Source organism: Schistocerca gregaria, unplaced genomic scaffold, assembly GCF_023897955.1.
Source record: "Schistocerca gregaria isolate iqSchGreg1 unplaced genomic scaffold, iqSchGreg1.2 ptg000725l, whole genome shotgun sequence".
Taxonomy (NCBI): Eukaryota; Metazoa; Arthropoda; class Insecta; order Orthoptera; family Acrididae; genus Schistocerca; species Schistocerca gregaria.
Genome location: NW_026062102.1, coordinates 102,501 through 115,000, shown reverse-complemented (window position 1 = coordinate 115,000; position 12,500 = coordinate 102,501). Strand labels below are relative to the sequence as shown.

Below are 12,500 nucleotides of genomic sequence, written 5' to 3'. Positions count from 1 at the left end.
TGGCTTAGTACTTGCCTAATGGCCATCTCTGTTGAAGCACCTTTCCTGAAGCCAAACTGATTTGGGGCCTTCAGGTCCGATTCCTCATATCGTTTCTCGAGACGATTTACAATTAGCCGTTCTAGGACTTTCCCTAGGATGGGGAGAAGGCATATTGGGCGGTAGGATTTTGGTTCATCCCTTGGTTTGTCCTCCGATTTCAGAAGTATGCACAATCTTCCTTTTTTCCATGTTTCTGGGACTCTCGTTTCCCGCAGACAGGTGTTATATATCTCTGAGAGGAGGTGAGGGCTGGTATGCCATACCCTTTTGATTACTGCATCATCGATGCCATCAGGACCTGTTGCTCTTCCTGCTTTGCAGGCCTTAATAGCAGCGCCTATTTCCTCAGTTGTGAAGTCTGGATCTAGCTCCACATTGTTGTAACTCTCGTTTTCGAGTTTCACAACTAGCTGATCTTCACTATCCTGATCCGCATCGTCATCAGGTAAGAGGGTTTGGAGCAGTGATTTTATAGTCTCTTCCCATGTCATGGTAAGAGTCTGGTTCCCAGTTTTAATGTTGCTAACAACATTCTCTGTGCCATATTTTGGCTGGAGTACTCTTCTCGTTATGGCCCATGGATCGTTTTTGTCACAGTCAGAGACCCACTTCTTCCATGTCTCTTCTTTTGCCTTGGCTATTTCCTTGTTGAACCGGTTTTTAATTTTGTTGTAGTTTCTCTTTGCAGCTACCAGAGCAGTTTCATTTTCAATTTTGCGTGTATGTTGTAGTAATCGCCGTGCAGACATGGTGTCCCGCCGCAGGTTTGCTAGCTTTGTGTTCCACCATGGTACTGGATTTTGCACCTGTCTCTTCCTTCTCATTGATTTTTTACAGCTCTCATAGACTGCCACCTGCAGTCTGTTTACTTTTTCGTTGACCCCCTCCTGTGGGTTTTGTAGCCAGTTCTCTGTGGCACTGATGAGCTGTCTATCAAAGATTGACCACTTTGCACAGCTAGTATTATAATTTGGAAGTTCTTCTTTTGCCCTCATTCTCTGTGGTACTCTGGCCTCATAAGTGATTGCCCTGTGGTCACTCGATGTCCATTCCTCGTGTACCATCCACCTACACAGCATTCTGGCAGCTAAGGGTGTACATATTGTAACATCGATGTTACTCTCCCCATTGGGCCCACTGAAAGTAGTTAGCTGCGATCTCTCGTTTATAACTAGAAGACCATGTTGAGAGATAAAGTCCTCCAACTTTCTGCCTGCCTCGTCTGTTGTTTGGCTGTGCCAGACTGGTGAGTTGGCATTTGTGTCAGCTCCTATGACTACTGCTTTCCCACTCAGTTTGTCCAGGATGACGTCCAATTCTTTGAGGAACTGATCTACAGGTGAACCATATTGGCAATAGAGGCTAACTGCGTAGATCTCGCCAAAGTTCCCACTTACACTAGCAACAGCCATGTGCCTATTGCAGAAATTTGTGAGCTGCATTGCTGTTAGTGTCTGCGACCGGGCTGCTATAGCTGCCTTTGTTGCTCCGTGTTTGGCGCTATAGATGAGCTGGTAATTTGGGGGATAGCCAACTACTTTGTTGTTTATGCAGTAGGGTTCCTGGATCAACAGCACATCCACATTCTCTTCATTTATTCTCTGTGCCAGTTGGTCTGGGACTACTTTTGCCCTTTGCCCATTTATTTGGAGAATCTTAATGACATTGTTCTGTGTGCTGGTCCCTTGTCTTCTTCCAGTTTGCAGAGGCCCATCGTCCCTACTGGCCATAATCAGTTCTGTAGGTTATTATGGCCTTGACTTTGTTATATTCTGGGCAGGATTTCTCTGTTACGGCATGGTTGTGTGGCTTCTTAGCACGCTTGCAGTTTGCACAGTGTGCTGGCTGATCTTTCATTGGGCAGTCCTTGTAGGTGTGTCCAGATGCTGCGCAGTGACCACAGATGTTTTCCGCGCTTGTGCACTTGGCAGCTGTGTGTCCATGTCCCTGGCATTTGAAACACCTGTTTATGTTGTTGTAGTTTTTCACTTTATGTGATGTACAGTTTATGTACACACGGCCTTGCTGTGTTAGTTTATTCCAGAGCTCTGGTGTTGTCTCCAAAACCAAGTTTACGTCTTCCCTTTCCTTCGGGCCAGTCTTGAACAGCACCTTCATGCCATCCATCACCTCATCCTGAGATATGTTGAGCCTGGAGAGGTTTCTCTCAAACAGCTCGGTTTTCAGCTCCTCTTCTGTTGTCTGTCTTGGGACGTCGAAGATGATTACCTTTGGGTTTCTTTTCTTTGGATCTGATATAGCAATTCCGGACTGAGCTATGTCTCCGCACTTCCTTATTTTTTCTGCATCCTGATCATTTGGGACCTCAAGAACAATGCCTTTATCTTTTACTGCCTTACATTTTGAGATCCTCACATCTTTTAGTGAAGTGGCGATTAGCGTCCTTACTGTTTCTTGAAGTTCTTTGTCTGTTTTCTGAACTCCGTCTGCTGGTTTAATCATGAGAACTTTTGGTTGCTGGGTTTTCCTGGGCTCGTTTTTCGGTATTGATGGTTGTGCCGCTGCCTTGCTGGCATAGCTCTCGACTTGTACAGGAGATGTATTTACAGTGGCCTTGACACACCTCAGCTCTGTTGATAGCTCTAGAATCTCCATTTCATATTTCTTCAGTATCTGCTCGTATACTGACAGTTTCCCTAGTATGAATTTCTTCTGGGCGTTGTTTATCTTGTTGTTCTCATTAAACAGAAACGCCTCCATCTCTTCTCTTATGTTTGACATTTCCTGATGGTCGATACATATCTTAGTTCCTTCCTTGTCAATTTGATTCATGGAGTTTCGGCCCAGTTCCTTTACTGTGTCTACATTTTCTTTACTGGGCCCCATCCTGGGGCGGCTTTACAGAGCTCTTCTGTTCCTCAGGGCTTAGATTTCCACCCGTGATGAGAACACTACAGGGTACAGAAAACTTCTAAGGGAAGTTTCTCTAATTGTCAGGCATTATCCTCTTCCACCTTCACACATGTACATGATATTTCTTACGTAAGTAGAGTTCCTAACCTAAAGAAAGAACAGTAGAGTTACTAACCTAATCCTATCCTCTTCCACCTTCACACATGTACAGGATATTTCTTACGTAAGTAGAGTTCCTAACCTAGAGAGAAAAAAAAAGAGTAGAGTTACTAACCTAATAATAACATGAGAAGTATAAGGGACCCGTCTAACCTACGATGCTAAATCACCAAGGAGTTTATTTCCTATCGCCGACGTTCATGCTGAGCTGACAGCTACACATACACATACACATACACATACGACTTAGCTACTCTGAGAGTATTTCCTAATCTAGCATGGAAAAAAAAAAAAAAAAAAAACTTATGTGATAACAGCAAAAGTTTATTTTTCAGTCACATTTCCTAACCTAACACACATTTTCCTACCATCGGCGTCGTGCAAGAGAGCTGTCACTGCACTCGATATTCTTTTCGGTTTCCTTTCCTAGCCTAACACATAGTTACACAGTTTCCTTTCCTAGCCTAACACATAGTTACACAGTTTCATAATTCCAGACACATGTTGCACGCGATCTTTCTCATGTTAATGAGTGTTTTAACCTAACAGACAACAGAAGATGTAAAGACAGGCCTACCGAAATGTCAGGGCATACTATACACGTCGACAGAAAGGCTGGTATCATTGGTGGCTGGCGAGCGAGAGGGACAATTCTTCAATAAGAGCCCTACTCAGTGATGAGTTCTCTGTTCCTTCCCGTTTCCACGTTGCCCGCGCGTGTGCGTAGTCCATAAAGAAATACTGTTCCGCTGCTATATTATGGCAGAGGAACCACTAGTTCTTTATGTCAACAGTATGGAGGTGAAAAAGGGTACGGCACCACGTGTTTGATAGTTTCCTACAGGCACGATTTAACCTAAGAAATCTGCACTTCCCGACAACCATGCGGCCGCTTCGGAAACTTTGCTTGCAGTACCAGTAACTATAGATCTCACGAGGATAAAAGTGCTTCCCTCTACATCACTGTATAGCACGATACATGGAGAACACAATCCCATGCATACAAACCTGCTACCGACAGCCGTCACGTGGATGCAAGCGGATTACTACAGAGACGCGATGTGCGCGCGGTCCGACACGTGGCCGCTTCGATGTCGTCACTTACAATGCCTATAGCTCCTAAACACACAAAATAATGTGCACTTCTCTTTTCATATTTGGATAGAGAGTCACATGGAGAACAGCAGTGAATGCGTTCACAAGAGCTATCGGCTATCGTCGGGCGGATGCAAACGGATTACTGCATAGGCGCGGCAGAACAACGGCGCGTGTGCGCGCGCGTAGGAAAATCAATTAAACAGCTGTATTCTGAAAGGTACACCACAGTTTCTCTATGTCGTTTGATAGAGTACAAGAACATCTATCAATCGGTGGTCTTGAACTATCCCCAGCACCCTATCTTTGGGTGACTATCGGCAACTTCCGGTCGCCACGTGGTTACCACGCGTTCTTCGCTTTGGTCGCCTGTAACTTTAAAAATATCAATGAAAGCTTCACTTATTTACACACTGTCCGTTAGAGGAAAGCCTGAAGAATGCATCCGTGTGCTTGAAAGCTAGATAACGATTGAAGCTACTCGGATGGAAACGGATTTCTAAAAGCATGCGGTGCGCGCGGAGAACCGCGCGAGACAAAGAGCAAGGCACGACCACCAAAATAGCACTTTCTAGACACAGTGGCTGACTTTACTGCCGATTTACATATGAAATACAAATCGGCAGATAGGGACAGCGGGAATCTCGTTAATCCATTCATGCGCGTCACTAATTAGATGACGAGGCATTTGGCTACCTTAAGAGAGTCATAGTTACTCCCGCCGTTTACCCGCGCTTGCTTGAATTTCTTCACGTTGACATTCAGAGCACTGGGCAGAAATCACATTGCGTCAACACCCGCTAGGGCCATCGCAATGCTTTGTTTTAATTAGACAGTCGGATTCCCCCAGTCCGTGCCAGTTCTGAGTTGATCGTTGAATGGCGGCCGAAGAGAATCCGCGCACCCGCGCGCCCCCGGAGGAGCACGCTAAGGCGGACGCGGCCTCGCAGCAAGGAAGATCCGTGGGAGGCCAAGGCACGGGACCGAGCTCGGATCCTGCACGCAGGTTGAAGCACCGGGGCGCGAACGCCGCGCAGGCGCGCGCATCCTGCACCGCCGGCCAGCACGAGGCCAACCAACGGCGAGAGCAGACCACGCCCGCGCTAAACGCCCGCACTTACCGGCACCCCTACGGCACTCACCTCGCCCAGGCCCGGCACGTTAGCGCTGACCCACTTCCCGACCAAGCCCGACACGCCCCGATCCTCAGAGCCAATCCTTATCCCGAAGTTACGGATCCAATTTGCCGACTTCCCTTACCTACATTATTCTATCGACTAGAGGCTCTTCACCTTGGAGACCTGCTGCGGATATGGGTACGAACCGGCGCGACACCTCCACGTGGCCCTCTCCCGGATTTTCAAGGTCCGAGGGGAAGATCGGGACACCGCCGCAACTGCGGTGCTCTTCGCGTTCCAAACCCTATCTCCCTGCTAGAGGATTCCAGGGAACTCGAACGCTCATGCAGAAAAGAAAACTCTTCCCCGATCTCCCGACGGCGTCTCCGGGTCCTTTTGGGTTACCCCGACGAGCATCTCTAAAAGAGGGGCCCGACTTGTATCGGTTCCGCTGCCGGGTTCCGGAATAGGAACCGGATTCCCTTTCGCCCAACGGGGGCCAGCACAAAGTGCATCATGCTATGACGGCCCCCATCAACATCGGATTTCTCCTAGGGCTTAGGATCGACTGACTCGTGTGCAACGGCTGTTCACACGAAACCCTTCTCCGCGTCAGCCCTCCAGGGCCTCGCTGGAGTATTTGCTACTACCACCAAGATCTGCACCGACGGCGGCTCCAGGCAGGCTCACGCCCAGACCCTTCTGCGCCCACCGCCGCGACCCTCCTACTCGTCAGGGCTTCGCGGCCGGCCGCGAGGACCGGCCATGACTGCCAGACTGACGGCCGAGTATAGGCACGACGCTTCAGCGCCATCCATTTTCAGGGCTAGTTGCTTCGGCAGGTGAGTTGTTACACACTCCTTAGCGGATTCCGACTTCCATGGCCACCGTCCTGCTGTCTTAAGCAACCAACGCCTTTCATGGTTTCCCATGAGCGTCGATTCGGGCGCCTTAACTCGGCGTTTGGTTCATCCCACAGCGCCAGTTCTGCTTACCAAAAGTGGCCCACTTGGCACTCCGATCCGAGTCGTTTGCTCGCGGCTTCAGCATATCAAGCAAGCCGGAGATCTCACCCATTTAAAGTTTGAGAATAGGTTGAGGTCGTTTCGGCCCCAAGGCCTCTAATCATTCGCTTTACCGGATGAGACTCGTACGAGCACCAGCTATCCTGAGGGAAACTTCGGAGGGAACCAGCTACTAGATGGTTCGATTAGTCTTTCGCCCCTATACCCAGCTCCGACGATCGATTTGCACGTCAGAATCGCTACGGACCTCCATCAGGGTTTCCCCTGACTTCGTCCTGGCCAGGCATAGTTCACCATCTTTCGGGTCCCAACGTGTACGCTCTAGGTGCGCCTCACCTCGCAATGAGGACGAGACGCCCCGGGAGTGCGGAGGCCGCCGCCCCGTGAAGGGCGGGGAAGCCCCATCCTCCCTCGGCCCGCGCAAGGCGAGACCTTCACTTTCATTACGCCTTTAGGTTTCGTACAGCCCAATGACTCGCGCACATGTTAGACTCCTTGGTCCGTGTTTCAAGACGGGTCGTGAAATTGTCCAAAGCTGAAGCGCCGCTGACGGGAGCGATTATTCCGCCCGAGAGCATCCCGAGCCAACAGCGGCGCGGGTCCGGGGCCGGGCCAGGTAGGTCCGTCATCCGGGAAGAACCGCGCGCGCTTGCCGGGAGCCCGAGCGCCCAAAGGGGCGAATCGACTCCTCCAGATATACCGCCGAGCAGCCAGCCAGGACACCGGGGCTCTGCCCAACAGACGCGAACCGAGGCCCGCGGAAGGACAGGCTGCGCACCCGGGCCGTAGGCCGGCACCCAGCGGGTCGCGACGTCCTACTAGGGGAGAAGTGCGGCCCACCGCACACCGGAACGGCCCCACCCCGCGGCGAGTGGAAAGGCAACCGGACACGACCCCGCCGCGGATTGCTCCGCGCGGGCGGCCGGCCCCATCTGCCGAGGGCGGGGGCCAGTGGCCGGATGGGCGTGAATCTCACCCGTTCGACCTTTCGGACTTCTCACGTTTACCCCAGAACGGTTTCACGTACTTTTGAACTCTCTCTTCAAAGTTCTTTTCAACTTTCCCTCACGGTACTTGTTCGCTATCGGTCTCGTGGTCATATTTAGTCTCAGATGGAGTTTACCACCCACTTGGAGCTGCACTCTCAAGCAACCCGACTCGAAGGAGAGGTCCCGCCGACGCTCGCACCGGCCGCTACGGGCCTGGCACCCTCTACGGGCCGTGGCCTCATTCAAGTTGGACTTGGGCTCGGCGCGAGGCGTCGGGGTAGTGGACCCTCCCGAACACCACATGCCACGACAGGCGGCAGCCTGCGGGGTTCGGTGCTGGACTCTTCCCTGTTCGCTCGCCGCTACTGGGGGAATCCTTGTTAGTTTCTTTTCCTCCGCTTAGTAATATGCTTAAATTCAGCGGGTAGTCTCGCCTGCTCTGAGGTCGTTGTACGAGGTGTCGCACGCCACACCGCCAGCCGGCTGTGCACGCTACCGAGAAAGCACCGGTATGCGAACCGCCAGGCGACGGGCGCGCATCGCACGTTTAAGGAGACGCGGCCGGCCACACAGGCGACCACGACACTCCCAGGCGCCCGAAGCGGGACAAACGCCGCGCGCTTCAGTATACGTAGCCGACCCTCAGCCAGACGTGGCCCGGGAACGGAATCCATGGACCGCAATGTGCGTTCGAAACGTCGATGTTCATGTGTCCTGCAGTTCACATGTCGACGCGCAATTTGCTGCGTTCTTCATCGACCCACGAGCCGAGTGATCCACCGTCCTGGGTGATCTTTATCTTTTCAGTTCTCCACCGTCTCTTTCAAGACAGTTGCAGAGGCGGGACTGAGGCGTTTGACGGCCCCTGTTCCATTACTTTGTGTCCAACGGCCTGACGGCCGATGGGCGTCGTACGGCTCCACACCGGAGCGGACAGGCACTCGGGCGAAAGTCATTCAAAACCGGCGCCAGGCGCCAGGTGCCGCAGGCCAGCCGCTCCAGAGCTTCAGCGGTCGTACCACACAACAACACTTGCGCTAGTTTTGAGAGGCACGCGTGGTTCCGCACGCGGCGCACGGCTACTGCCGTACAGGTAGCGTGTTGCGCGACACGACACGCACATCGAAAGACATGCAGTCTAGTCGGTAATGATCCTTCCGCAGGTTCACCTACGGAAACCTTGTTACGACTTTTACTTCCTCTAAATGATCAAGTTTGGTCATCTTTCCGGTAGCATCGGCAACGACAGAGTCGATGCCGCGTACCAGTCCGAAGACCTCACTAAATCATTCAATCGGTAGTAGCGACGGGCGGTGTGTACAAAGGGCAGGGACGTAATCAACGCGAGCTTATGACTCGCGCTTACTGGGAATTCCTCGTTCATGGGGAACAATTGCAAGCCCCAATCCCTAGCACGAAGGAGGTTCAGCGGGTTACCCCGACCTTTCGGCCTAGGAAGACACGCTGATTCCTTCAGTGTAGCGCGCGTGCGGCCCAGAACATCTAAGGGCATCACAGACCTGTTATTGCTCAATCTCGTGCGGCTAGAAGCCGCCTGTCCCTCTAAGAAGAAAAGTAATCGCTGACAGCACGAAGGATGTCACGCGACTAGTTAGCAGGCTAGAGTCTCGTTCGTTATCGGAATTAACCAGACAAATCGCTCCACCAACTAAGAACGGCCATGCACCACCACCCACCGAATCAAGAAAGAGCTATCAATCTGTCAATCCTTCCGGTGTCCGGGCCTGGTGAGGTTTCCCGTGTTGAGTCAAATTAAGCCGCAGGCTCCACTCCTGGTGGTGCCCTTCCGTCAATTCCTTTAAGTTTCAGCTTTGCAACCATACTTCCCCCGGAACCCAAAAGCTTTGGTTTCCCGGAGGCTGCCCGCCGAGTCATCGGAGGAACTGCGGCGGATCGCTGGCTGGCATCGTTTATGGTTAGAACTAGGGCGGTATCTGATCGCCTTCGAACCTCTAACTTTCGTTCTTGATTAATGAAAACATACTTGGCAAATGCTTTCGCTTCTGTTCGTCTTGCGACGATCCAAGAATTTCACCTCTAACGTCGCAATACGAATGCCCCCGCCTGTCCCTATTAATCATTACCTCGGGTTCCGAAAACCAACAAAATAGAACCGAGGTCCTATTCCATTATTCCATGCACACAGTATTCAGGCGGGCTTGCCTGCTTTAAGCACTCTAATTTGTTCAAAGTAAACGTGCCGGCCCACCGAGACACTCAACTAAGAGCACCCTGGTAGGATTTCAACGGGGTCCGCCTCGGGACGCGCAAGCACGCCTTCGGCTCGCCCCACCGGCAGGACGTCCCACGATACATGCCAGTTAAACACCGACGGGCGGTGAACCAACAGCGTGGGACACAAATCCAACTACGAGCTTTTTAACCGCAACAACTTTAATATACGCTATTGGAGCTGGAATTACCGCGGCTGCTGGCACCAGACTTGCCCTCCAATAGATACTCGTTAAAGGATTTAAAGTGTACTCATTCCGATTACGGGGCCTCGGATGAGTCCCGTATCGTTATTTTTCGTCACTACCTCCCCGTGCCGGGAGTGGGTAATTTGCGCGCCTGCTGCCTTCCTTGGATGTGGTAGCCGTTTCTCAGGCTCCCTCTCCGGAATCGAACCCTGATTCCCCGTTACCCGTTACAACCATGGTAGGCGCAGAACCTACCATCGACAGTTGATAAGGCAGACATTTGAAAGATGCGTCGCCGGTACGAGGACCGTGCGATCAGCCCAAAGTTATTCAGAGTCACCAAGGCAAACGGACCAGACGAGCCAATCCGATTGGTTTTGATCTAATAAAAGCGTCCCTTCCATCTCTGGTCGGGACTCTGTTTGCATGTATTAGCTCTAGAATTACCACAGTTATCCAAGTAACGTGGGTACGATCTAAGGAACCATAACTGATTTAATGAGCCATTCGCGGTTTCACCTTAATGCGGCTTGTACTGAGACATGCATGGCTTAATCTTTGAGACAAGCATATGACTACTGGCAGGATCAACCAGGGAGCTGCGTCAACGAGAGCTGAGCAGCCGGCCGCCCGGGAGTGTGTCCCGAGGGCCCGCGCGAACACGCAAGCGTCCGCTCAATTATTCTGCAAACAGGAGGAGGCTGAGCTCCCCTGCACGATACACCTCGAAACCCTCTCAGGTCCCGGCGGCGCGCAGCGCCGTCCTAAGTACTTGGTCGGGTTCGAGAGAGGCGCAATCGCCCGGAGATAGGCGAGTAGACGCTTTCAGTGCGAACACCCGTGCTCCCAACTGAGCTTGCCGCTGCCGACAGAGGCCCGGGAGCGTGCTGTCGTGGCATTGCCGGCGGGAAACAACACGCGCCACCTACGGTGACCGGCAGCTCCAACGCCAGCGCCACAGAAGGGCAAAGCCCCACTTGGGTGCAGAAGCGAACTCTCCCAGCACAGCGCACGCGCCAACACGTCCGCAGAGCTGCGATACAAACCACCTGCGAGAACCGCTGGGGGCGACCGAGCAGCAGACGGCGTCGCGACGCCGAGTGCCGGGCGGCGGCGCATCCTCAACGCACACAGTCCGCAATCGGACCAGCACACTGCAGATGTCCACCGCGCTTCGCACCGGGCTCGACAGAACCCACTTTGGCCGCCTGGCGCCGCGCGCAGGGTGCGCCGGCGCATAGCTGGGACGCCAGCCGGGCCCGTCGGCCGGCGCTCCTGCCACTGGGCGCCCCCCACCAGCCGGCTGTAGTGCGTGCGCTCACGCAGCGCGCGGCCAGCACGCCGGGCGGCCCCCCCTCACCGGCCGGGGACTGTCCCGCCAAGCCACAGCCTCGTATCGCTTCATACCCACATGGCCAACTCAGGTTCGGGGGCATGGCGGGTACCGCCGAAACAACCGGTTCACAGATGTACCGATCGTCGCTATCACCGATGCACCTGCAGCGCGAACAACCGCTCAACAACTGATTTCCAGTTCATTTGCGGATCTTTGGCAGCAAACGTATACGTCAATCTACATTTGCGAAATCTACGATTCTGGCATGCCTGCATGTTATGTGTCACGACACGCTACATCAGCCCACATACACACTGCGGCATGTACACGAGAGAACACGTGGAAGATGGTCCGCGCACGTGTGCAATGTCCCTTGCGCGGTCGACTGTCAACCGGCCTCTGTAGCATGTCGCAGATGTGGAACGCGGTCCACCGTGCTATCATGTTGTGTGGGGCAATACGATTAAATAGGAAAACCCTCGTCGCTACATCAACAGACGGCTCACGCTGATTCCCGGCAGAGGGAGGAGGGGGGGGGGGGCCAACATGCAATACTTTCGTCCGTACCTACTTACCACATGTCTGTACGGCGTACAACAGTGCAATCTCGCTGTAATGGGGAGACGAGACAAGTAGCATCGTGCACAACATATGGCCCTTATGATTCGCCATTGTAGGGCGCAGCCGGTGTACGGTCAAGCATGTGCCACATTATGTCACTCAGTACGTAACGACGGATGATCAGTGTGGGTTACGCGTACATCAGCGGACAGTCCACACAGGCCGTACCACAACGTACACTGACTGCATCGACAACCGAATGCAACTGAACAGCTGCAAGGCTCATTTCACAAACAAACGCCTGACCGACCAGCTTGGAAGGGCAGGAGGGGAGGGCGATATTCGTTCTGTAGCGGTACACCCTTCCAGTGGTTAGCGGGACTGTGTAGAAAGTACGCAACACTCGAAAGACCTTTATGTGAGGGTACGCACCATGGCATCAAGAAATACACATGACACCAGAGGATCCAAGCAGTGAACTATGTTCAGAGGGTTGCTGTTAGGCAAAGCTACATTCCTGTGACGTTACATGTGACAGTTAAGGTGCAGTGTAAGTTAGGTTAAGGTGCAGTGTAAGTTAGGTTAAGGTGCAGTGTAAGTTAGGTTAAGGTGCAGTGTAAGTTAGGTTAAGGTGCAGTGTAAGTTAGGTTAAGGTGCAGTGTAAGTTAGGTTAAGGTGCAGTGTAAGTTAGGTTAAGGTGCAGTGTAAGTTAGGTTAAGGTGCAGTGTAAGTTAGGTTAAGGTGCAGTGTAAGTTAGGTTAAGGTGCAGTGTAAGTTAGGTTAAGGTGCAGTGTAAGTTAGGTTAAGGTGCAGTGTAACTTAGGTTAAGGTGCAGTGTAAGTTAGGTTAAGGTGCAGTGT

At 52.5% G+C, this 12,500-nt stretch overlaps 2 non-coding genes and 1 pseudogene across 2 annotated transcripts; all 3 read right to left on the bottom strand.

Annotated features, from left to right (window-relative positions):
- Positions 1-4,757: 4,757 nt before the first annotated feature.
- LOC126320539 (large subunit ribosomal RNA) lies at positions 4,758-7,750 on the bottom strand (annotated as a pseudogene).
- Positions 7,751-7,938: 188 nt separating this feature from the next.
- On the bottom strand, positions 7,939-8,093 carry LOC126320505 (5.8S ribosomal RNA). The gene has a single exon (XR_007558107.1). It is a non-coding gene; the product is annotated as a 5.8S ribosomal RNA (ribosomal RNA).
- A 355-nt stretch (positions 8,094-8,448) lies between these two features.
- On the bottom strand, positions 8,449-10,341 carry LOC126320517 (small subunit ribosomal RNA). The gene has a single exon (XR_007558118.1). It is a non-coding gene; the product is annotated as a small subunit ribosomal RNA (ribosomal RNA).
- Positions 10,342-12,500: the final 2,159 nt, after the last annotated feature.